The 27583-nt window shown below is 31.5% G+C and overlaps 2 long non-coding RNA genes across 2 annotated transcripts; one reads left to right on the top strand and one right to left on the bottom strand.

The window, feature by feature from the left end:
- The first annotated feature begins 7066 nt into the window (after positions 1-7066).
- LOC148763700 (uncharacterized) lies at positions 7067-8832 on the top strand. The gene is made up of 3 exons (XR_016025101.1): positions 7067-7168; positions 7826-7899; positions 8721-8832. It is a non-coding gene; the product is annotated as an uncharacterized LOC148763700 (long non-coding RNA).
- A 5640-nt stretch (positions 8833-14472) lies between these two features.
- LOC148763699 (uncharacterized) lies at positions 14473-16306 on the bottom strand. The gene is made up of 3 exons (XR_016025083.1): positions 16181-16306; positions 15448-15531; positions 14473-14612 (listed from the first exon to the last, which is right to left on the bottom strand). It is a non-coding gene; the product is annotated as an uncharacterized LOC148763699 (long non-coding RNA).
- Between the last annotated feature and the right edge of the window lie 11277 nt (positions 16307-27583).

Raw genomic sequence — 27583 nt, 5'->3', positions numbered from 1 at the left:
CAGCATCAAAACCCTCCCATTTCTTCATGGAAAAATTTGGCCATTACAGTGCACTAACACCGTGATTTTTCCTACTTAATTTTCTCACCATTATTCATCATTTTCTAAGCCATTTCTCTTGAAATAATAACAATCCATCACCCACACACATCAAGGAAGATTCATGGGAAAAATAGATTCTTTTCTTGTTATTTTGCTTCTAAATATGCTAAACTAACTAAAAACACTAACATATCTTAAAATCAAATCAATTCAACATCTTTCTCTCTCCATACCCATTTTGACCAGCCATGAATTCATCATGAAAACATTTAATTTAACCATGGAAAATAAGGAGAAATGCATGGGAAAGGTAGATCACAAGTCAAAATCAAGAAATTTTACCTTTGATTGCTTAATTACTTGAAATCTACCAATTTTCCCTTGAATTTTCCCACCTAGGGTTCTTGTTTTTCTTTTCTCCCTTTGTTCTTCCTTTGCTCTTGGTTTGGCTGGCCATATGAAGAAAATGGGCTGATTTTATGCTAAATTTAAAGCTAAATAATAAATGGTTATAAACTTGACACATGTCACCCTATTATTGGTCCATGTGTCATTTCTTAACTATTAAGCTTTCTCTCTCCACCATATAAATTCCTTCAATTATCCATGATAATATTAGGTAAAATCCATGTGTTGGACAATTGTTGGGTGTGTAAAATTACAATTTTTTCCCTGGGGTGACAAAATTACCATTGTACCCCTATGCTCCGAAAAATACAGGGATTTCAATTTTTCACTTCTCAACCTCAAATCATACTCCAATAAGTCAAATATGATCAAAATCTTTCAAAAAACTTCCCATTTTGTCCTCGAGTGGCAAAATTACCATTTTGTCCTCGAGTGGCAAAATTACCATTTTGCCCTTGGATAGTGAAATTTTCGGTTTAACTCTAAATTAATCCTTGAACTCCGAATTACCATTCTAAGTCATTCTAGGACTTTAAAATTTTGAATTTCACCCTAAAATCTCTATTTGATCTAGTTCGAGGCTTAAATCAACTTTGTTGTACCTATAGGTACAATACCGACTTTTGTCGATTTTTCGGGGCTCTCCTAGTATGTAAACATTCAGTCAATCACATGCATGTCATGACAAGTATTTTATAAAGTCAGGCTTGACATCTTCTCCCCCATTTGGATCAACCATATGATCCTTCTTCATGATTGATTTCGACATCTGACTAAATATTAATATTTTAATATTATTTCATTAACAAAATATTATTTTATTCTAAAAATTTTATCTTGTCTCTTTGCTTCCGAAAATACCTTATTATGCCTCAATTCACATCCGATAAGCTTTATTTGTCACCATTTCAAAGTATGGGGCATTTCACATATTCACACCATGACGTGTCACATTCTCACACTAGCATGTCATATATTCTCACCATGTCGTCTCACATATCCCCTTCAAGTTGTGTCACATATGCCCTCCATGGTGTGTCACAAACTTTAAACCTTAACATGTCACATATTCTCACCATGATGTGTCACACCTTCCCACCATAACGTTTCACAAACTCTAAACTCTACCGTGACACAGCTGTGTCCCATATGGCCTACTGTAGCGTGACCATTTTGTGCTTTGGATTCACATCTTCCTCTTTTCGATTCAACACCATTTTAGGAATTTCTAGTTTCACATTATTCTCGACTTTTGGATTCATCACGATTGATTCCTTGTTCGGTTTAATATCACCCTTCTAGTACTATCTGAACGTCATGTCAGAAATATTTGAAAAACTATCTCCTGCAACATGATTTTGTTTTGCACAAGCTTCTCGAAAAAAAAATAAATATTTTGCACAAAATTAGAGGGAATAAATTCTGTGTAGATTTATTTTTCCCAATATGTGCTTGTATGAGAGTGTGCGTCAATGAATATGTCTCATTAAAATCATTTTTATCCCAAAATCTTTTCTCTTGGCTTCAAACAGTTAAAATTAAATGAAAGGTTATTTCCAAATATACCTTATATTTTAAGGCTAATAAAAATTTTTTACCATTAGATAAGTCACATTAAGTGTTGTATCTTGTTAAAAGTTATAGAAAAAATTGTACACAACATTGAATTGATAATCATTCTTAAACAAAAAACTTTATGGCAAGCTTGAGCAAATCTCAATAGATTTTCTTGGACACCATGCTATAGCAGAATAAAACAGTAAATATATAAGAAGCTAACTCTAATTTGTATTTAACCAAAAGTGAGCAAAAATAAATAAAAAAAAGTTGAACAGGTAAACAACATATTTATGGTAAATATTATATGGTAGTATATTTTTCATGACTGCATAAGTCATGATAAAATGATGTGTCATGTTTTCATCATAGTACAACAATTTTGTCATATTATAATAATGAATTTACATAATATATCAATATGATGATTCTAATAATGATATACATGTATATGACATGCAATCTTTCTAGCACATACATATTTTAGTGTTTTATTTTATTTCATATTTTTTAATTTTAAGTAAAGAGACGAAAACAAAAAGTAGAATTGATTTATGTGTACCTCTCTTTGTCAATTTGTCATTCTTGAGCCTTGTGTTGGTTTCCACATTGAAACTCTTTTTTCAAAACCACACTCAAACCCTTTTCACAAAACCCAAACTCTATCCCGATCGTATATAAATCTTTAAAAAAATTGGTGGATTAATTTTTTTTCTTTCTTTATCTTCAAAAGACTAAAAAAATCACAAAAAAAAATTCACTGTTATATCCACCACCCACAACATCTAAGCCATTGCCAAAGTCCAAAGAAACAAACCCAATTCATGGCCAAGCTATACCAAGGATAACAAATCTCGCAATTCTTAGATAAAGAAAATAAATAGCCAAATAAGAAACCAAAAAATTGAAGCTTTTATAAATAATTGAATCTCACTATTTGTGGGTTGGGTGGAATTCAAGTTCCTAAACTACCAAAACCAAGAGCAAAACAAAGAAGGCTGAAAACACAAAAAGTAAAATCCAATGACAAGAGATATAAGCAAAAAAAAAACAACCCCAATTGATGATGTGCATTACATTCATAGACAGAAAAAGAAAAAAATAATAATACAAATAATGTAGAAAAAATTAGTGAAAACACAAAAATAGAAAAAATAATCAACAGCTAAATAGAAGAAGAAAAAATAAGAAAAAAATGATAAAACTAAAATACCTGGAACTATAACAAAAAAGCCTAAAAACACAAAAAGTAAAGAACAATGGCAAGATATGTAAGTAAAAACACCCAATTGATGATACACAAAAGAAAGAAAAAATAAAAGCACAAACAATGCAAAAAAATAGGGAAAAAAATCAACAACCAACTAAAAAGAGAAAACTTGTGAAAAACCAAGAACCAAGAAACAAAGACAAAAAGATAACTTGCGAAGAAGCTAGAACAATACAACAAACACAAGTAAAAAAGAAAAACAAGAAAATAATCCGTAAAAAAAAAAAGGAAAAATAGGAAGAGAACTTAAAGAAAGAAAGATAAGAGAGAAAGGGAAAATGAAAAATCTTGATGGATTATGGTCAAAAGTCAAAATGGCCATGAAAATTTAATAAAAATCTAAAAATACCCCTCCGTTCCTTCACCTCCAAGAAAATGAAAAACCACAAATACTTTCACCAAATCAATCAATACTCGAGACGAGTGTCACTCAATTGGATGCCTCAATTGAAAGCCTAACCACTCAATTGGAGGCCCTCAAGCAACAATACACAGCTCTTATCCCGGTTCCCTTCCTTCCTAATTGAATACCGCGTGTCACTCAATTAGGGCAACTAGATGTCAACCAATTGCTCCAAATTTGATCTTAGATTTAATGTCATATAGATTGGTATAATGATTTTTGCATAGTTATAAAAAACATTTTGTAATTAGACTTTAATGATAAGTGAATGTTTCTCTACATAATAAGCATTTGGTTAAGTAATTAATGCATGTTCTCTTATATAAATAGTAAGATTTATACCTTGATTCCAAAAGATTTAAAAAAACTTTTTTGATAAAATGATAAAAAAGAGAAAAGAATAATATTTTTTACATCATATTTTTACCTAGCTCATGATTATTAACACATGGTAAGAGGGTGACTTTGACCATACAAAAGTTTAAGGATTTATGAAATTCGAATGGGTAAAATAGTTCTATCAATGATGAGTGGTAGAACGATGGCACATGAAGAGTCATGGTTGCTTATGAATTTTGAGTAAGATCTTCAATTGATAAGGAGTTGCATAATGTTCAAAAAAAACTCTTGAACAAATTTAAAAAAATTCAAATAAATCTTTATTCTTTATTTGTGTTCAACCAAGCCTTTATATTTTTATTTTGGATCAAATAAGCCCTCATGACTAATGGTTAACTAACTTTTATTAGTCCACCATTCCACTTGTCATTTTATATTCACATGGTGTTAATGTGGAAGGTGAAAATGTCACATAGCTATATCATCATGTGATATAATATGTTAGCATGTGGGCATCACATGGTCCTGACATTATTAATTATAATATGTTAGTATGTCACATCATCATCAATTATGATATTTCAGTATGTCACTTTAGCATCACTTGGTATAAAATGATAAGTAGTATTTTGATTAAGTCAATCATTAACCATAAGAGCTAATTTGACTCAAAATTAAATATAAGGGCTTATTTGACTTAAACCAAAAGTATAAAAGGTTGATTGAACGTAATAAAAAAAAGAGCTTATTTGAATTTTCTTGAAGAGTTTATGACCTTTTTAGGTATTATGCCATAAAAAGTCCAATTAGAAGTGGAATTCTAACTATATAGGGGAAGCACCAAATGGTGTCGTTTATGGGAAAAGAGAGAAAAAAAAAAGAAAGAAAAAAAGAAGGCACCAAAACAATGTTCTGTCAAGAGGAAGGCAACAAAAAAGAGGAAAGAGGAAAGGGAAACGAGACATAATAGTCCAGTTTGTTGAAGCTCGTTACTTAAGCCTAAGGAGAATTAGGCTTTTGTCTAACCTACAGAAGATAAAATCTCTAAGGCTTGATTTGTTTTTCTTTTCTCTTTAATAATTATATAGGTTTTCTGTGATTTAATTTTATGTGGATAATTAATTTGGATTAATTTCATATGATGGAATCTATAACCATATATTTAAAGTGTCTTTCAATCAATTTTTTCAATTCTCTATAATTGGATGACATATGTAGCCTTCAATTGAGTGAGACTGGGTTTGGTATTTTGTGACTTCTTGAGGGTAATTTTCAAAATTGAATTATTTGTTATATTTAGCAGGGTATTTATGTATTTTATGTCATGGGGAGAGGTTGTTTTTATCTTTGCAATTTTTGTGAGGTTGTCATGCTTCATTGGTTTATGTGTATGTTCTTTTTCTACAATTTTCTTTCTTACTCGAGGTGTCTTTCTTTTTGCAAATTCTTTTGCTTTTTTTTATTTGTCTTCCTTGATCCTACATCTTCTCTTTGCTTCCTTACTCGAGGTTGTTCTTATCTGTTTTTCTTCTTTCTTTTTCAACTTTGGTTTGCTTCATTTTTTATTTCTTGTGTTGAATTTGGCTGTTGCATTTGCTCTTTGGTGAAGGTTGTTATGATTTCTTCCTTGATTCTTGCATGTTCCTTTCCTAAATTTTTTTCACTTCCTCCAAGTTATGTTTGAGTTTCTGCTTTCTTGTAAGTTTTTATTGTTTTTCTCTTATCTTTGTTTCTCGATTTTTTTATAAGTGTTGTTATTCGTTTTGAATGTTGACTCTTTTTTCTATTTTCTTTTTTTGGTTTGTTTTGCTTTCTATCACAAGTGTATGTTCTGTTTTGAAGGTTCTAGGTACTTTGGTTTTAGCTTTGTTTTCTCTTTCTTACTTTTTTTCTTCTCTTTTAATGTGGGTTGTTTTTTTAATACATATTTCTATTGTTTGTTTATTTATACTGTATTCTTTGTTAGTTTTTTATACATACAGTGAAGGGAGAAGGATAATTTGATGGGAAAAAAAATAGATAATTAATTTATCTGTTAAATGAATTTTGAGCTGTAATGAAATGAAACCAAAAAAAAGGAATATGAAATTATCTTCACTTGGTTGGCAAATTGATTCATTTTCTGATCGTGAAAATTTGGTTGTTATTATCTCAACGATTGATGGACTATCTAATCATTTTATGTATATTTGCAGCATGTGAAATGTCAATGAAAAGTAACAAAATGGATGTAAAACATTTCTTTATTAAAATTAAGATATTGAATCTTGAAATTAAATGAGATTGAAGTTGAGTTATTAACTATTACTTTTCTTTTTTGGCAATTTCTTGCCATGAACCTTTTTTGCAAATTTGCGTTTTAGTTTTTAAGTGACTGCAATAATAGGAGAAGTTTTTTAATGTCAAACCCTGCTTTGTAAAATAATTATAACGTCATTTACATGCTCGATAGAATGTTTGTATATTTAGGAAGTTCGAGAAATCGTTAAATGATGATATTGCCCCTAATGGTACCATTGAGTCGATTAAGCCTCGAACTAGTTCAAATAGGAATTTTAAGGTGAAATTAAGAGTTTCACAGTTCAGGGATGACTCAAAATGGTAATTCGGAGTTCGAGGATCAATTCAGAGTCAAACCGGAATTTTCACTATCTATGGGCAAAATCGTAATTTTACCACCCGAGGACGAAATTGAATTTTTCGAGAGAATTTAGATCAAATTTGATTAAATGGAGCATGATATGAGTATAAGGAGTGAAAATTATGCATTTTGGTAATTTTTCAATTTTTGGGGCAAAAGTGTAATTTTTCACTTTACGGGGGCAAAAGTGTAATTTTTAAAAATTTACCCCACCAAAACTTTGGAAAAGTCTAGAAATTTCATGGAAGACATGGATAAGTGAAGAGGATTGAGTGGTAGAAAAATAAAGTCAAAAAGATGACTAGAAAAAAATAAAATAATAAAATATTCAAAAGGTAAATAAAATAATAATATTTTATTAAGCCTATTAAAAGGCTTGAAAATTCCAGAATTATTCATTGGGAGGGTCAGCCAAAACCAGCAGGAGAGAGAGAGAAATAAGAACAAACCCTAGAGTGAGAAAATTCAAAGAAAAAGTGTGATTTTTCAAGGAATCAAGTGTTTAAAGGTATGATTTTTCAAGCTTAGCTTAAGATTTATCATTTCCATGCATTTCTCCTTATTTTCTATGGTTAAATTATGTGTTTTGATGATGGATTCAAATCTGATCATATGGGTTTAGAGAGAGAAAGTTGTTAGATTAATTTGATTTTGAACTATGTTAGTGTTTAGTGTTAGTTTAGCATGTTTATGAGTAAAACAACAAGAAAAATATTCATTTTCTCCATGAATTTCTCTAGGCCGAATCTAGCCAATGGTGTGTGAGGATGAGGTTGACTTTATTTTAAGAGAATTAGATGGAAAAATGATGAATTATGAGGTTGGAAATTAAATGGGAATTTTTGGTGTAAAAAAATTGAAATTTTTATCCACTAGGGGTAAAAGCGTAACTTGTGATCCGAACTGATAAATTGGACCACATTCATAGTCATTGAGGTATTGTGGATATAATTGGATAATTGAAATTGAAATGGATGGAATTGGAGTTGAATTGGAGATTTTAGAAATTTACACCGTGTATAGGCGAGTTAGGTCGGACACATGATTAAGCGATTGTCCAAACATTTCACACCCTATCTAGTGCATACGCATGGATAAGAGCCTGAAATAATATATATTGATTTGACACAAATTATTGAATTTTTGTGTCATGTATTGTGGATAGGTGGTGAGCTATTTGATACGGGTAAAAGACTACACCCGAGGACCGAGAATAGGAGTATATCTACTCCTAGTACAGTGAGTAAACTTACTATCGTCTTAATTATCTAGAGTAGATTTATTTAATTGTGTGATTTTATGGAAAAATGATTTAATTGGAAAATTATTGTGTTTTATGGGAAAATGGGATTTTATAAAATAATTTTATAAAATTTTTGAAAATTTAATAATGATTTCAAAAATAGAGTAATTGGAGACCTATACTATGATTGTGTTGTTTATCCATGATTTTACATTAAATGGCTTATGATAAATGTGGGTATGACTGGTTATTTTTTTTGATTTAAAGAATATGTGAACTACTTTGATTTGCCTTGAATGTGTTAAGTGAGCCATGTCATACTGTTGTGATTTTATTGGTGGGTGGATTATAAAGTGGGCACTGCAGTGACGGGGGTTCCGTGGGCCAGCCTAATTAGAGGGGCACGGTTCCCAATTATTGAGCTTACCTCGATTGGAGAGGCGCGTAGGATAACTCCCGAGGTAGGATTTGAGTACACTTCACGCTGGCCACCACGTGAAGTTGGGACTCAGCCAACGCCAAGGAACGGCTGTGTTGTCAGAGGTGAAATGTGTTTGTGTGTGTGACAATAAACAGCCTTGGCGGTCTCGGTAAGATGCTTTCGCGAGGTATCCCCGAGAATGGATTTTTGGCAAGAGCCAAGTTTTTGAAAAGTGCATAAGCCATGTTGAGTAATTAGATGAAATCCAATTATTTATATGGGTTGGGATGAATTATTTTAATTGTCTCCTATTACTCGGCTTTAGATTATTTTGATGATGTTTGTCTACTCACTGGGATTTTATAATCTCACCCCTTCTTCCTATACATTTTTCAGGCTCATAATAGGCAGTAGACTGTCAATTGCATCGAGAAGTAAATTTCGGAGTTGCATCCTAGAAAGCAAGGTTATAGACTTAAACCTTATCAGTTATTTGGGGGCTCACGTGTCATTGTAATTTAAATTGCATACTCTAGTTTTCTATATTATAGTATGTATAAATTTATTTTGTTTTTATGTGCAGAAAATTAATTTTTTGATGTTTCAAAAATATACATATATATATTGTTTTACATTAAAATAGATTATTTTAATTAATATTTTTAGTTTATTTTATTATTCAAAAAAAAAAGAAAATGAAAAAAAGAGAGAGGAATGGAAAAACTGGTACAAAAGCCTTGCGAGGTCTCGAAAGGCGTTCGGGGGAAGAATGTCTATCGAGGCTTCGCGGCGGTTGTCACGGGCTCGATGGGAGTTCCGGGTCGTGACATTTAATATAAAGTAAACACCTTAGATAATTGCATAATTTGATACCAATGTTTAATATATTTATTCTTAAATGATTTTTTATGCATTTTTGTTTATTTGTAGGTACTTTTTCATGCTTTCAGTTTTTATCTTATAATAGATCTTGTTCAGCAAGCAAGACAAGATAAGTTTAAAAGGGTTAAAATATTAAAATCTAAAAGATTATGTAGAAATAAGTATTATGTGAATATTTGTACATCATCATCTACAAATTGAGGTTGCTTTGTTTGATATATATATATAATACTAATTATCAGAAGAAAAATGAAGTTATGCATTCAATAAATTTTGTAAGGTTGGATACATATTGTCCACTAAATATATCTACCTTTAATCTTACTAAGATACTTGTTCGATATAATATATCAAATCATTCCAATCTTAATCGTCAAATAAAACTACAAAGCATATTTGTTGAACTTATTACAATAGTTGTTGATAAACTAGTGATCAAGCCTTTTTGTAAGACAAGAAAAATTTACTCTTCAGATAGAGAATGTGAGTATGTTGATATTTTTATATCACTATCTATAGATGAAAGTGAACTTGGTTTAAAAACGGATAATGGTGATGTTACGCAGATGAATAAAAAATTGTATTTAACAAATGTTGCAATCTAAAGTTCAAATTGTCTTGTAAATATAGCTACATATAATCTTATTGATATATTTGTTTGAAAACATGTGTGAGTTCATTCAACTGTTGAGGAGAATTTCAAACTATCTTTGTTGAACCTATTACGAGTTGTGCTTTTGGAGTTTCAATTGATTTTCTTAGAACCAAATGCAATTTCAATCTTCATTTGATCGCTCAGCATTTACGCATTACAAGCAAACAGTTGATTTGATTAATGCATTTACTCTTAACTTGCTACCAGGATGTATAAGAACATACTATAGTAGTGATACAATAACACAAGTCACAAGCCATATATCAAAACGTGATTTGCTTTATCCACTACAATTTTTAAACTCACTCAAGTTTCCCAGTATACCTCATCATGAGATTAATTTACAAGTAGGTTCTGTCATTATATTATTAAGAAATATAAACTAAAAGTTAAGTTTATGTAATGGTATTAGACTTTCAATTATACAATTAGCTTCAAATATAATAGAAGGAAAAATTACTTCTGGCACTCATGCTGGAAATAAATACTTTGTTTCTCGAATTGTTTTGATAATAAAGCATTGCAAATGGCTTTTCATCTTTAATTGAAAACAATTTTCAGTTAGATTGTCTTATAATATGACTATCAACAAAAACCAATGTCAAACACTAGATAAAATTGGTTTGTACTTACCGAAGCTTGTATTCACATATGTACAACTATATGTAGCTCCTTAAGAGTAACATCATGACATAGACTCAAAATTTTAGTCATTGATGATCATGAACAATTTTTAAATGAGTCCAGGAATATTGTTTACAAAGAAAATTTTGATAACCTACATTCAGGTATATTTGATATTTTATATAGCTTTCTCTTTTTCCATTACCTATATACTAGAAATTTTTTGTTTATAAATACAATGCAAATTCAGTAGATATCTATACATATTTTATTATCATTTCATAACTAGTTATGTTGTGTAGGTTTACAATTTCAATCAAACTTAAAATACTTTATATTAGACACTGCAAAATTACTGATATCTTTTTATTATATTATTTGGATAGTATACAATTGACGATATTGTTATCATCTTCACAAACAAACAAGAAAGTCAACATAAAACAGTACACTCCACACCTAGTCATAATATTTTCATTACACTTTTTTTTATTTAAAATTTTCTTTTTAATTTATTTTTCCTTTATTGTTAATATCTTTCATGTTTTATACTTGTTACTCGCATTAAAGTGAATTGAATAGTAAATAGTACCAAACACAACACGTGAGTAGCACACTAGTTTTATTTGAATTATGTAAAAACACAATTTCAAATTAATTTTTCTAAGGTGAGGAATCAACTAGGACTCCACCAAAGAGTTTGGAGAGTTTCCTAAAATTTTATTCCTATATTAAATTAAACCAAATAATCATTAGTACTTAAAAAATTATTTAATTAATATAGATAAAAATAATATAATTATAATGAAAATTAGAGAAGTGAATAATAAATGAGTAAGAAAATAACAATAAATAATAAAATATGTTTCTTTTAAAAATGATAAAAAATATAAATGTTATATAATGTAGTTTTTTAAATATATATTATATTTATGCTAAATAAATTGATTGTAGTAAAGGAGTAAATAAATGTATTCCTTTAAAAGAAATACAAGGGATATAAAAGAAATATACATTTATATATAAAATGAATAAATAAAAATGATAAATAAATAAAAAATAATAATAGTAAATTAATTTACTTTGAAAATCAAGAATTATATAAAGAAAATATATAGAAAAAAGGAACAAATAGAGAGTAATGAAACATATACATTAAAGAATATATCAATAAAAAAAGATTAAAAATATTAAAAATATAACAAATAAATAATTTTTTTTTTGCATCATTAGCATTCATTACTTAATATATTGCATTCATTTGAGATATTTATTTCTGCAAGTGGATGAAAATCCCCGATGATGAATATTTCTAGAAAAAATTGTAAACACAACTTTCTCAAAAATTCTTTAAGTGAGGAGATATTCCTAGATTCTACCAAACCATTGGGAGAATTTAGGAAAATTTTCCAATACAAAGATTTTTGTGTGCTATTTAATAAAATGAGAAAATCCCATCATTTATTCTATGATTGCATTAAGTGCTTCAATAACATTACTTCGACTCATAAATGAAATTTTTTAGGACGAGATTTTCTTAAGAGCATTGCAGAGACAAGTTTCTCTAGAAATTTGCTAAGCGAGAAAAATTTCTTTAGATTTCACCAAAGAGTTGAGAGAAATTAAAAAAGGCTTCAATGTAATGGATTTCATTTATTTATTAAAATCAATAAGTATTGAAAAATCATAATGATAAGAAATTAAATTAATAATAAATTTTTAAAATATAACATCTAAAATTGAGACTCATTCTCGTAAAAAATCAAGTAAGTCTAATAATGAAGCTTTTTCAAGAAATAAGTGTGTTTTCTTGTATATTCTCGAAGTGATGAAAAATTTTTAAGTACCACTAGAAAGTTAGGAAGATTTAAGAAAAATCTCCAATATCTACTAATGCATAAAAATTGAAAATAAATAATAGATAGTAATTAGCGAAAATATAAGTATGAAATCAAGAATTATTAATTAAGACTAAAATAGATAACATACAATTAATTAGTATTATTCTTTGAATCTGTGAAATTAAGGCTTTGTTGATGCGTCAAGGTTAAATGGCCTTTGGACAATCCTAGGATTTTAGACATGATATGAGACCCCATTTGTATTAAAGCTGCTGTGACTAGTAAAAAGGTTAAACCTAATGTTATTTGGACTCTTTTTCAGTGTGGTAGTTTGAAATTCAATGTCGATGGAGTTGCTAATGGATGCCTAGGGGAGTCTGGTATCAGAGATGCTTTAAGAGATTATAATGGTAATGTTAAAATCTTATTTTCCAAATCTAAAGGGCCTCGTGACTCAAACTCTACAGAAATTATGGCCATTAAGGAAGCTTTCCTGTTGTTCGTAGCTTCTTCGCGGGCTTCCTTCCATTGTTTAATTGTGGAATCTGACTCCTCCATAGCTGTCATGTGGTGCAAGCAACCTTTTTTCGCTCCATGGTGGTTTAAGCAAATTTTGATTCAGATTAAATTTTTTATGAAAAAAATTTCAAATTGGTCAATTGTTTTATTCACCGCGTTCCTCAATTCAATTAGCTGATCGCCTTGCCAAGGCTGATGTGGGTAGAAATTTTGATCTTTTGCAAGTTTTTGGATAACTGCTCTCTTTTTCCTTTCTCCTTCTAGGTGATGTTTTCCAACTTTTTGTAATTTTTTTCCTCTTTTTTATGTTTTTCTTGTTGCCTCTGCTTGAGTTTGGCCCTTTTGGAGCTTTGCTTTTTGTCTTTTCTTTTTGTGAGCTTTATGCACTTTTATGATGCTTGGACTATGTTCCTGTTGGATTTACTTTTTTTGTAAGATGATGTTATTAAAAAAACAATAAGTATGATTCTTTGAACGGGTGTCACGGTGGTGCAAATACATTCCTTGTGCATTTGTACTTTCAAACCCTAACTCAATTACTTAGACCAAACTCTATTTTTTTTAATAAACCTAAAATAAGTTTAAGATCTCAATTAGAAAGATAGATCTAATCAAATGACCAATCACACCTAAACAAAAAAGATTGGTGGCAAGATATTCAGATTCTCAGATCTGCACATTGTAACGACATGAATAAACTTAAGTTTACCATAATTTTTTTTTCTTTAAAGTTTTATTTGATGCTAGCTAAATGCCTTAGGAAATGTGTCAAATAAGGTGGAAGTTGCGATGAAGAAGATTTTGTTAGTTAAAGTATGCAAAATAGCAAGGGAAGCTTACTCCATGGCTAATGGCTTTGCAAATTAAGGTTGATAAAAAGCAAGCTATAATTGCATTGTGATATCTTATATGCTAGCCGATTTCTTTTTCCAATGACCTTGAGGTGGTAATAGTCACATTGTCACGACCCGGAACTCCCCATCGGGCCCGTGACAACCGCCGCGAGGCCTCGACAAACATTTTTCACCCCGAATGTTGATCGAAACCTCGCAAGGCTCTCGTATCAGCTTTCGCACTTCCCCGGTGAGCAATAGTTATCAAATATCAAATTACGAAGGATTACAAATCATTTCTGTCAAACCCTGTCACGACCCGGTACTCCCCTCGAGCCCGTGACAACCGCCGCGGTGTCCCGGTAGACACTTATTGCCCGAAATGTCAACCCGAAACCCCGCAAGGCTTTACTATCAGTTTCTCTGTTCCCTTGTGAGCAACCATTGTCAAATATCGTGTTCTAAAATATTTTAAGCTGTTTCCAACTTTAAACAAATAAAATATTAATTTTTCGTCTCACAAGGGTATTTTGGTCATTTTTCTCAAAAATCTTAAAACTGGCTAAAACGTAATGTACAAGTACAAAACACACAATTCATATTCAAAATGAGTTTAAAAGTCTAAAATCTTCATTTAAAACGAAATTTTGGTTATTTGAATATAATAAGAAAATAAAAGAAATATTAAGTAAAATATTCTATTTTCTTATAAAACAATATTTATAGAGTTATATGTGAATAATTTTTATAACGTAAAAGCTAAATAAATTTATACATACTTAAATACAGTAAGCCAAAATATTTAATTTAATTTACAATAACAAGAGTGCCCCCGAATAAACAAAAGTAAAGAGGACTTTGAACCTACGATTTGGAAAATGCAGATCCCACTGTAGTCCTCGATGAGATCAGCTATCTACAGTCTATATTGAACCTGAAATGGGTGGAAATGAGGGTGGTGAGATTATAAAATCTCAATGAGTAAACAAACATCATCCTAAACATCTAGAGTTGAGTACATGGAGACAATAAAGTAAATCATCATAAACTGTGTTATAGCATTAGAACACATTTTATTCGAAACACGTAAAGAGGCTTATGAATCTCATAAAAATCTAGGCTTGTGCCATAAATCCATTCTCGGGGACACCTTGGCCGAGGCATCCTACCGAGACCGCCAAGGCTATTAAAATTCACATTTCACATAAATCATGTTTTTGTTTTGAAAACATAGCCGTTCCTTGGCGTTGGCTGAGTTCCCCCTCACGTGGTGGTTTAGCGTGAAGTGAACCCTAAACTTTACCCCAGGAGATACCCTACGCGCCTCTCCGTTCGAGGTAAGAATATAATGGGGTTTACCGTGCCCCTCAAAAAGGCTGGTCCACAGAAACCCCCTACTGCAGTGATTAATTAATATATAATCCACCATATAATAAAACTCAATAACATGATATGGCAATTTTGTAATTCGTAGTTTTTCAAGGTAACCAAACAATTCGCATTTCAATACAATTGCCAACTAGCCAATCATGCTCGATTTATCATAAGCCAGTTAATTTAAACAATCAAATTGCCACAATTAACAGTCTCCGTGTACTCTATTTTTCAAAATCACTATTAATTTCAAAACAATTTATAATTTAATTTCATTGAAACTCATTTATTCATAAAACATGAAAATTTATCTTTTTAAATTCCTTTTTCCATAGAATTCATGAAAGCATTTAAAAACCACCCTAGATAATTAAAATGACAGTAAGTTTACTCACAATGTCTAGAATGCAGACTTTTGAAGCACTCTGTCTACTGGTCCTCGGATGCAATTTCCTTGCCTTTATCGGAGGACTCACCACCTTGACACAGTACAAAATCGAGAGTTTCACCAAGTTGGTACTAAATCAAAATTAAACTAATTTAGACTACCAATGCATGATATGGAATGCAAAAATGCACTGGTAACTATCTAAACCCGGTATTGGCCTAATTCGTCTTATCACCCGATTAAATTCCTAACGGGTCCGTTTAAACTCCAATTTAATTCTTTTCAGTTTCTATACCTCAATTGCACCCAAATTAACTTAATGTCCCTCAGTGTGGTGCAAATTATCAGTCCCAACAGCAAATTACGAAAATACCCCTAGTGGGTAAAAATTCTTATTTTTGCTCCGAAAATTCCCATTATTTTTCTAGGCTCATAATTCATTATTCCTTAACCAATTCTCCTAGAATAAAATCAAACTCATCCTCACTCACTACATGGTAAATTCAGCCATTAATGGTTGGGGGAGAAAATAAATTCTTTTCTTGTTGTTTTGTTTCTAAATATGCTAAACTAACTAAAAACACTAACATAAATTAAAATCAAATAAATCCAACAACTTTCTCTCTCCTAACCCATTTTTTCAGAATTGAATTCATCATGAAAACATGTAATTTAATCATGGAAAATAAAGAGAAATGCTTGGGAATAAGAAAACTCAAGCTTAATAGAAAAAATCTCACCTTTTTCACTTAATTTCCTTGAAAATTCACACTTTTTCTTTGATTTTCTCTCTCTAGGGTTTTGTTTTCTCCTTTCTCTCTCTTGTTTCTTGCTTGGCCGAATGTTGAAGAAGAAGAATGGTGGGCTGATTTTTTTTTATGCCTTTTTATTGTTTAATGAAATAATATTATTTTATTCATATTTTAAATATTTTATTAATTCATTTTTTTTTCTAGCCATCCACTTGTCCTATTTTTTTCACCATGCATTCCCTTTGACTTATCCAAGTCTTAAGTGAAATTTCCAGATTTTTTTCAAAGTTTTGGTGGAGCAAATTTTTCAAAATTACACTTTTGCCCCCGAACTTTTCAAAAATTACATTTTTACCCCAAAAATTGAAAATTTTCCATAATGCATAATTTTCACTCCTCATACTCATTTCACACTCCAAATAATTAAATTTGATCAAAATCCTTTCAAAAAATTAAATTTTCGATTTCGAATGGTAAAATTACCATTTTACCCTTTTACTCCAAATTATACCGAAATTAAAATTTTTCACTTCTAAACCTCAAATCTTACTCCAATAAGTCAAATGGGGCCAAAAATCTTTTCTAAAAATTTCCATTTTGTCCCAAGGTGGCAAATGACAATTTTGCCCCTAGTTAGTGAAAATTCCGATTTGACTCCAAATTGATCTTCAAACTCCAAATTACCATTTTAAGTCATTCATGAACTGTGAAACTCTTAATCTCACCTTAAAATTCCTATTTGATCTAGTTCGAGGATTAAATAAACTTTGTTGTACCTCTAGGTACAATACCGACTTTTGTAAATTTTTTTTTTTGGGACTATCCTAGCATGCAATCATGCTATCATCACATGTAAGTCATGAATAATATTTTATAAGGTCGGGCTTTACAAACCCTGCTTTGTAAAATAATTATAATGTCTATCACATGCTCGATAGAATGTTTGTAAATTTAGGAAGTTCGAGAAATCGTTAAAAGACGATATTGCCCCTAATGGTACCATTGAGTCGATTAAGCCTCGAACTAGTTCAAATAGGAATTTTAAGGTGAAATTAAGTGTTTCACAGCTCAGGGATGACTCAAAATGGTAATTCGAAGTTTGAGGATCAATTCGGAGTCAAATCAAAATTTCCATTATTTAGGTGCAAAATCGTAATTTTTCCACCCACGGATAAATTTTGAGATTTTGAGAGAATTTAGATCACATTTGACAAATTGGAGAATGGTATGAGTATAAGGGATGAAAAATATGTCTATGGGCAATTTTTCAGTTTTTGGGGTAAAAAGGTAATTTTTCACTTTACAGGGGTAAAAGTGTAATTTTTAAAAATTTACTCCACCAAAACTTTGGAAAAGTCTAGAAATTTCATGGAAGACATGGATAAGTGAAGAGGATTTAGTGGTAGAAAAAGAAAGTCAAGAAGATGACTAGAAAAAAATAAAATAATAAAATATTTAAAAGGTCAGTAAACTAATAATATTTTATTAAGCCTATTAAAAGGCTTGAAAATTCCAGAATTCTTCATTGGGAGGGTCAGCCAAAACCAGTAGGAGAGAGAGAGAAATAAGAACAAACCCTAGAGTGAGAAAATTCAAAGAAAAAGTGTGATTTTTCAAGGAATCAAGTGTTTAAAGGTATGATTTTTCAAGCTTAGCTTAAGATTTATCATTTCCATGCATTTCTCCTTATTTTCCATGATTAAATTTTGTGTTTTGATGATGGATTCAAATCTGATCATATGGGTTTAGAGAGAGAAAGTTGTTAGATTAATTTAATTTTGAACTATGTTTGTATTTAGTGTTAGTTTAGCATGTTTATGAGTAAAACAACAAGAAAAAAATTCATTTTCTCCATGAATTTCTCTAGGCCGAATCTAGCCAATGGTGTATGAGGATGAGGTTGACTTTATTTTAAGAGAATTAGATGGAAAAATGATGAATTATGAGGTTGAAAATTAAATGGGAATTTTTGGTGCAAAAAAATTGAAATTTTTACCCACTAGGGGTAAAAGCGTAATTTATGGTCCGAACTGATAAATTGGACCACATTCACAGTCATTGAGGTATTGTGGATATAATTGAATAATTGAAATTGAAATGGATGGAATTGGAGTTGAATTGGAGATTTTAGAAATTTACACCGTGTATAGGCGAGTTAGGTCGGACACTGTGATTAAGCGATTGTCCAAACATTTCACACCCTATCTAGTGCATACGCATGGATAAGAGCCTAAAATAATATATATTGATTTGACACAAATTATTGAATTTTTTGTGTCATGTATTGTGGATAGGTGGTGAGCTATCTAATACGGGTAAAAGACTACACCCGAGGACCGAGAATAAGAGTATATTTACTCCTAGTACAGTGAGTAAACTTACTATCGTCTTAATTATCTAAAGTAGATTTATTTAATTGTGTGATTTTATGAAAAAATGGTTTAATTGGAAAATTATTGTGTTTTATGGGAAAATGGGATTTTATAAAAATTTTGAAAATTTAATAATGATTTCAAAAATAGAGTAATTGGATACCTATACTATGATTGTGTTGTTTATCCATGATTTTACATTAAATGGCTTATGATAAATGTGGGTATGACTGGTTATTTTTATGATTTTAAGAATATGTGAACTGCTTTGATTTGCCTTGAATGTGTTAAGTGAGTCATGTCATACTATTATGATTTTATTGGTTGGTGGATTATAAAGTGGGCATTGCAGTGACAGGGGTTCCGTGGGCCAACCTAATTAGAAGGGCACGGTTCCCAATTATTGAGCTTATCTCGATTGGAGAAGCGCGTAAGATAACTCCCGAGGTAGGATTTGAGTACACTTCACGCTGGCCACCACGTGAAACTGGGACTCAGCCAACGCCGAGGAACGGTTGTGTTGTCAGAGGTGAAATGTGTTTGTGTGTGTGACAATAAACAGCCTTGGCGGTCTCGGTAAGATGCCTTCACGGGGTATCCCCGAGAATGGATTTTTAGCGAGGGTCAAGTTTTTGAAAAGTACATAAGCCATGTTGAGTAATTGGATGAAATCCAATTATTTATATGGGTTAGGATGAATTATTTTAATTGTCTCCTATTACTTGGCTTTAGATTATTTTGATGATGTCTGTCTACTCACTGGGATTTTATAATCTCACCCTTTCTTCCTATACATTTTTCAAGCTCAGAATAGGCAATAGACTGTCAATTGCATCGAAAAGTAAATTTCGGAGTTGCATCCTACAAAGCAAGGTTATAGACTTAAACATTCTCAGTTATTTGAGAGCCCACGTGTCATTGTAATTTAAATTGCATACTCCAGTTTTCTATATTACAGTATATATAAATTTATTTTGTTTTTATGTGCAGAAAATTAATTTTTGATGTTTCAAAAATATAGATATATATATATATATATATATTTACATTAAAATATATTATTTTAATTAATATTTTTAGTTTATTTTATTATTCAAAAAAAAAAAAAGAGGAATGGAAAAACTGATACGAAAGCCTTGCGAGGTCTCGAAGGCCATTCGGGGGAAGAATGTCTGTCGAGGCTTCATGACGGTTGTCACGGGCTCTATGGGAGTTTCAGGTCATGACAATTTTCAAATCAGAACATAACATATTTTTTTTTCTTTTATTATTATTTTTTTTTGCTCACAGGGGCATTTTCGTCATTTTTGTCAAAAATCTTGAAACTTGCTAAAAATGTAATAGGTAAGCAGAAAATATATATTTAATTATTTAAAAACAAATTAAGTATCTAAAACGTTCATTTGAAGTGAAAATTTGACCATTTGAATATAATAAAAATATTCAATAAAATAAACTATTTTCTTGTAAAATAATTTTTATAAAACTATCGGTACATAATTCTTATAGCGTAAAAGTTAATTATATTCATATATACTATAAAGCAAATAACCAAAGCATAAAATTTCTTTTACAGTGACACGTGGGCCCACATCTACCCAAAATGCATCGGAAGCTGAAAACCTACAGCTTTTATCGATTCGAGTCCAAATGAAGGTCTTTGTCAAAGTCAGCTAATTATGAAATTCTCCGAGCCTGAAATGTGAGGAATTGAGGCTGGTGAGATTATAAAATCCTAGTGAGTAAACAGATACCATCTAAACTATCTAAAGTCGAATAAATGGAGACAATTGAAATAAGTCATCATACTGTAATTTTATTACCTTTCAACTCATTTCAACCAAATAAAATCAATCCATATAAATCGAGTAATCAACTTGGCTTATGAATTTCTTAAAACTTTGGCTCGTGCCAAAACTCATACTCGGTGATACCTTGCGCAGGGCATCCAACCAAGTCCGCCAAGACTGTTAAAATTTTTGTATACACTTAAAATATATTTTTAGTTTGAGAAAAATACAGTCGTTCCTTGGCGTTGGCTGAGTTCCCCTTCACGTGGTGGTTTGGCGTGAAATGAACCCTAAGCTTTACCCTAGGAGATACCCTACACACCTCTTAGTTCGAGATAAGAATATAATGGAGTTTACCGTGCCCCTCTAATAGGCTGGTCTACGGAACCCCCTCTACAGTGAATAATTAATACATACTCCACCAATCAATAAAATTCATTCTAGCATGACACGGCAATTTATCGCAACCTAGCCTCTCAAGGCTGAATACTCAGTACAAATAATTCTAACACCAAAATCAGTTTAGCCATTCATGCTCATATATTGTCATAAGCCATTCAATTTAAAACCATAAATTTACAACACAAGCAAGCAGTCTCCAATTACTCTATTTTCAAAACCAGTATTCGATTTTTCAGAAAATTTATAAAATCATTTTATAAAATCACAATTTCTCTTAAAACATAGCAATTTACCATTTAAACCCATTTTTCATAAAACCACATAGTTGTATAAAACTACTTTAGATAATTAAGACGATAATAAGTTCACTCACAGTTCTAGGAGTCTATGTACTTCTAATCCTAGTCTCCAAGCACAATCTCTGTACTTTTACCAGTGTACTTTGCTCACCACATATCCACAATGTACAATACATAATTCACCACATCAATACTTGACCATTATAAAATCAATTCAGGCTCGGTATATATGCATGATATGATATACAACTTATCCGACTACCGCTTAAATGCGGTGCTGACCTAATTCAGCCTATTATCTCCAATTTAACTCCAAATCAATTCTTCTCACTTTCTGCACTCCAATTATACTTAAATTACCTTAGTGACTGTGAATGAGATTCAATTTATCAATCTCGATAGCAAATTACGAAAATACCCCTAGTGGGTAAAAATTCATATTTTTGCTCCGAAAATTGCCATTATTTTTCTAGGCTCATAATTCATCATAATTTCTCAAATAAACATCAAGATCATCAGCCAATATTCTCCTAGAAAATTCGGCAAATAATGGTAATGGAGGAAAATAAATTCTTTTCTTGTTGTTTTGTTCCTAAATATGCTAAACTAACTAAAAACACTAACATAACTTAAAATCAAATTAATCTAACAACTTTCTCTCTCCTAACCCATTTTGATCAGCCATCAATTCATCATGAAAACATGTAATTTAATCATGAAAAATAAGGAGAAATGCTTGGGAATAAGAAAACTCAACTTAATAGAAAAAATCTCACCTTTTTCACTTAATTTCCTTCAAAATTCACACTTTTTCTTTGATTTTCTCTCTCTAGGGTTTTGTTTTTTATTTTCTCTCTCTTCTTGCTGGTTTGGCCGGCCATGGGGTGGAAGATGGGCTGATTTTTGTGTCTTTTAAAAAAGAAAATAATAAATTAATAAAGGTATGACCGTGGCATCATGTTATTGGCCCGCTTTTAAAACTTTAAAAATTTTAATCCTTTTTATCTCCACCACACAATTAGTCAATGGTAAAAAATGAGGATAAGAGACGACCATGTGCTGGAAAAATGTCCTGGTGGTGGAAAATTACTATTTTGGCCCTAGGGTGGTAAAATTACTATTTTACCCCTATACTCTAAATTATACCGAAATTAAAATTTTTCACTTCTAAACCTCAAATCATACTCCAATAAGTCAAATGGGGCCAAAAAATCTTTTCTAAAAATTTTCATTTTGTCCCCAGGTGGCAAATGACCATTTTGCCCCTAGATAGCGAAATTTTCAGTTTGACTCCAAATTGATCTTCGAATTCCGAATCACCATATTAAACCATTCTGGGACTTTAAAATTCTTAATTTCATCATAAATTCTCTATTTGATCTAGTTCGAGGCTTAAATCAACTTTGTTGTACCTCTAGGTATAATACCGACTTTTGTAAATTTTTTAGGACTCTCATAGCATGCAAACATGCTATCCATCACATGTATGTCATGACAAATATTTTTATAGAGTCGGGCTTGTCATCTTCTCCCCCACTTGGATCAACCATATGATCCTTCTTCATGACTGATTTCGATATCCGGCTAAATATTAATATTTTAATATTATTTTATTCTAAAAATTTTATATTGTCTCCTTGGTACCCAAAATACCTTATTATGCCTCACTTGACTTCCGAATCGCCTTTTATCTCACAAATTCTCTTCTGATAAAATTATTATTATTTTCTCACTTTCAGAATATTTTATCCTAAACTACTCCTTTCGTCTTTTATCACTTTTAAACATTTTAATTGATCTCAATTTACATTCGATCAACTTTATTTATCACCATATCAAAGTATGGGGTATTTCACACATTGTGTGAGGGTTGGATGATCTGTTGGAAGATGGTCCATATGTCACATCTAATTTTTTAGAAGAAGTAGACTAAGGTGCTTCAATCTCACATTGGATAGGCAAAGGTATTCTGAAACACTTATAAGCATGGGTGTTACACACCTTAGCAAGTTAGCCTTTTGGAGAGAGAGTAATAACCTCATGACAAATTGGTATCAAAGTAGACTTGACCTTAACAATGAAGGTGTCACCTGATTAAGTGGGAAAAAATGTCATGCCCAATTCTTCAGAGGAAGTAGAATTTGGTGCCTTAATCCCACATTGAACAAGTGGGGATCTTAAGACACTTATAAATGTGGATGTTGCACACCTTAGAAAATTATTCTTTTAGAGAGAGAACATTTATCCCGTGACATAGGGGCTAACCTAGATAAAAATTTAAAGGGGGTTAAAGGATGCATTTTTTTCTTGATAATGAAAGATGTAGTTTTTTACAAACTATTATTATGCAATTGCTTAATATAATATAACATGTTCAATGGAGTATAAACTTAGAAAAAAAAGTTCAGGCATGTAACAACCCAAATTCTTACTATTGTAGTAGGCTTAAAAGAATAAAATAAGTGAAAAAAGGAAATAAAATAATAATGCTAATGATATTCATGGAGTCAATTAATTCAAATTTCACCTTTAACGTCTAAATTGAGAAGAAAAGTATGCATAAGGATCAAATTGCATGAATGAGAAAATAGAAAATGAAAGAATGGAGATGGAGTGGAAGGGAGAATAATGTAATTGCAAGAGTAAGGATGCAATTGCATGTAATAACAAGGTGATTGAATGGAAAAACGGTGAAATTGCAACAAAATGATAGAAATAAAATATTTGAGGATTAAACTGAAAAAAAGGGTTAAATTGTAAAACAAAGAAAATTGAAAATTAAAAGGTGACAAGGAAAGAAATATATTGAGGGACCTAATTGGATGAAAACAAAGGAAGGACAATAATAATAAAAGAAAAGAAAACACTTGGGGGACTAGATTGAAGAACGTAGGAAAGTTTTTAAAAAATGGTACAATAAAAAAGTAAAGTAAAAATGATGATTAAAGTAGGTGGACAAACCAAAATTGTCTGTTGGTTGTTCACCCACCCAAGGAAAAGATGACCCCTTAATTCATGGGTTTTTGGGACAAATTGGAGTGTCCGCCCACGGGGGCCACCTTGGAATGTTCGCCTATGCGAAGGACACATTAGAGTGTCCACCAAAGGGGGGAAAGGCTTCTGACTTCCCTATTTTGGTTTTTCTTCCTACTTTCTATGGGAAAAATGCCAAGTCTTCAAAAGTAGATGGAAAACAAAGTTTTTTTCTGTATTTGCTTCACTTTGTTTCTTAAGTGAAGCTTGAAGTCATTCTTTCTTCTTTGTATTACATTAATTAAGCTACACCTTTGAGCCAACAAGAAAATTTGACATAATTGAAGCTATGAAAATTGAAATTTAAGTGAGCTTGTTGAAATCTGGGTCTCTTGACGTAAGCCCATCAAGGTAAGTTAAGTTGGAAATGGATTGTTTATAAGCATGAAGTGAATTGCCAGAAGGGTATTAAGCTTAGTCAAGCTAGAATATGGAAATAATAGCTTAGTTGAAGTTGAATGTGGTAATAAATTGCCAATTGAATTGTAAATGGCATTAAGCTAGAAAAATAATAGAGATTTGAGCACATTAATGATTGTTGTGCATTGGTTTAATGCTAGATAGCATTGGAGCCCCAAGTCTCATAGTGAAAGAGCTTGAATAGTTGGTTGACTATTATTTTGGCTGAGATACCGTCCTGGTGGCATTCGAATGAATGAATAAGCATTCCAAATGTTATGATAAAATGCATGAAAATATTTAAATATGATTGTGCTCAGTGTTTTCAAAAGAAATGTGCATGGAAATAAACATTTGTTTGTTGTAATACTTGCTGCTATGTATGTGTAATAGACTTGCTGTATTAACCTAATGAGTTAGGTATTTATAAATGAACATGATATGTTGTGTTTCAATATTATTATGTTGTGATGTATGCATATATGCACAATTGAGATGATATGCAAAATGTGATATGTTGTAAACTTAAAAGCACGGTGTCGTAGTGCCGTATGTGTAACTACGTGGACTTGTGGTAGATTAATATGTTGTAAGCATTTGTAATTTGTTATGAATTGATACATATATTAGTATATTGGTGTGAACTAATATGTTGTGCACTGAGCAGCATGGTAGCTAAGATACATGTCATGTGGATATATTGACATGAATAGTTATTGTTGTGCATTGAGGAGTATGGTAATTGTCACGACTCAAAACTCTCATTGGACCCATGACAACCGTCGCGATGTCCAGATAGGCACTCATTACCCCGAATGCCAATTCGAACCCCGCAAGGCTTAGCATCAACTTCCGCATCTCCCCGGTGAGCGACAGTTATTAAATCTCGTATTTCAAAAAATCATAAGTCATTTCCAAATCAAAACAATAAAATATTATTTTCTGACTCACATGGGCATTTTCATCATTTTTTTTCGAAAATACCGAAACTCGCCAAAAACATGGTGTAAAAGCTAAATATGTTCATACATACTTTAAATCAGATAACTTAAGTATAAAATTACTTTTACAGTGAAACGTGGGCCCCCAACTGACCAAAATGCATCGAAAGCTAAAAACATACAGCTTTTGCCGATTCAAGTCCAAATGAAGGTCCTTGTCAAAGTCAGCTAACTATGAAATTCCCTGAGCATGAAATGTGAGGAAAAGAGGGTGGTGAGATTATAAAATCCCAGTGAGTAAACAGACACCATCTAAACTATCTAAAGGCGAGTAAATGGAGACGAATTAAAATATCATTTTCCAATATATGATTCATAACATGAATATTCAGCTTACTCAATTAATCAACATGGCTTATATATCTCACAAAACTTAGCTCCTGCCAAAATCGTTCTCGCGGGTACCTTCATCAAGGTATCCCACTGAGACCGCCAAGGCTGTTAAAAGTCCCATACCCATAAACATGTTTTCGCATCTAACACACAGTTGTTCCTTGGCGTTAGCTGAGTCTCACTCTCACACGGTGATCCACGTGAAGTGCACTCAAATCCTTACCTCAGGAGATACTTCATCCAACATCTCCCCCCAAAGGTAAATATATAACTGAGTTACCGTGCCCCTCTCATAGGCAGTCCACGGAAACCCCCACCACCGCAGTGACTATGGATTATTTTATCTACCACCTGATTTATAAAATCCTTATATGCATGACATGGCAATTTATCGCAATCTAGCCTCTCAAGGATGAATACATAGTATATATAATTTTGATACAAATATCGACTTTGCCATTCATGCTCACATATTGCTATAAGACATATAATTTATAACACAATTTATAACACAAGCATGCAGTCTCCAATTAATCTATTTTCAAAACCAGTATTCAATTTTTCAGAAAATTTATAAAATCATTTTATAAAATCACAATTTCTCCTAAAACATAGCAATTTACCATTTAAACCCATTTTCTATAAAATCACACAATTGTATAAAACTACCCTAGATAATTAAGACGATAATAAGTTTACGCACTGTTCTAGGAGTCGATGTACTCTTAATCCCAGTCTCCAAGCGTAATTTTTGTACTTTTACCAGTGTAATTTTCTCACCACCTATCCATAACGTACAATACATAATTCACCACATCAATGCTTGATCATTATAAAATCAATTCAGGCTCAGTGTATATGCATGATATGATATGCAACTTATCCGACTACCGCTTAAATGCAGTGCTGACCTAATTCGGCCTATTACCCGATTAAATGACAATTGTGTCCGATTTGGCTCCAAATTGCTCCATTTCATTTCTAATACCTCAATTCACCAAACATTATTCAAATAACACCAATTTCAGCATCAAAACCCTCCCATTTCTTCATGGGAAAATTCGGCCATTACAGTGCACTAACACCATGATTTTTCCTACTTAATTTTCTTACCATTATTCATCATTTTTTAAGCCATTTCTCTTGAAATAATAACAATCCATCACCCACACACATCAAAGAAGATTCGCCCATGAAGATTCATGGGAAAAATGGATTCCTTTCTTGTTGTTTTGCTTCTAAATATGCTAAACTAACTAAAAACACTAACATATCTTAAAATCAATTCAATCTAACATCTTTCTCTCTCCATACCCATTTTGACCAGCCATGAATTTATCATGAAAACATGCTTTTCAACTATGGAAATTAAGGGAAAATGCATAGGGAAAATAGTTCATAAACTAAAATCAAGAAATTTTACCTTTTTCCACTTGATTTCCTTGAAAATCCACACTTTTCTCTTGAATTTCTTTCCACCTAAGGTTTGTTCTTCCTTTCCCCTTTGTTTTCTTGCTATGGCCAGCCATAATGAAGAGAAAATGGTGGTGTGGGCTGATTTTTATAGTTAAATAATATAATAATTTAAACTTACCACATGGCATTCCATGATTGATCCATTTTTTAAAATTCTTATCTTTTAAGCTTTAAATCTCCACCACACATTATTCAAGGGTCAAAAATGATGATGGGTGAAGACCTTGTGCTGGAAAAATGTTCTGAGGGTGCAAAATTACCGTTTTGCCCCCAAGGTGCAAAATTA

Source organism: Theobroma cacao, chromosome 3 (genome assembly GCF_053813885.1).
Source record: "Theobroma cacao isolate CCN51 chromosome 3, ASM5381388v1, whole genome shotgun sequence".
Lineage (NCBI taxonomy): Eukaryota > Viridiplantae > Streptophyta > Magnoliopsida > Malvales > Malvaceae > Theobroma > Theobroma cacao.
The sequence above is the reverse complement of the archived record's forward strand: the minus strand, read 5'-3'. Positions and strand labels throughout refer to the sequence as shown.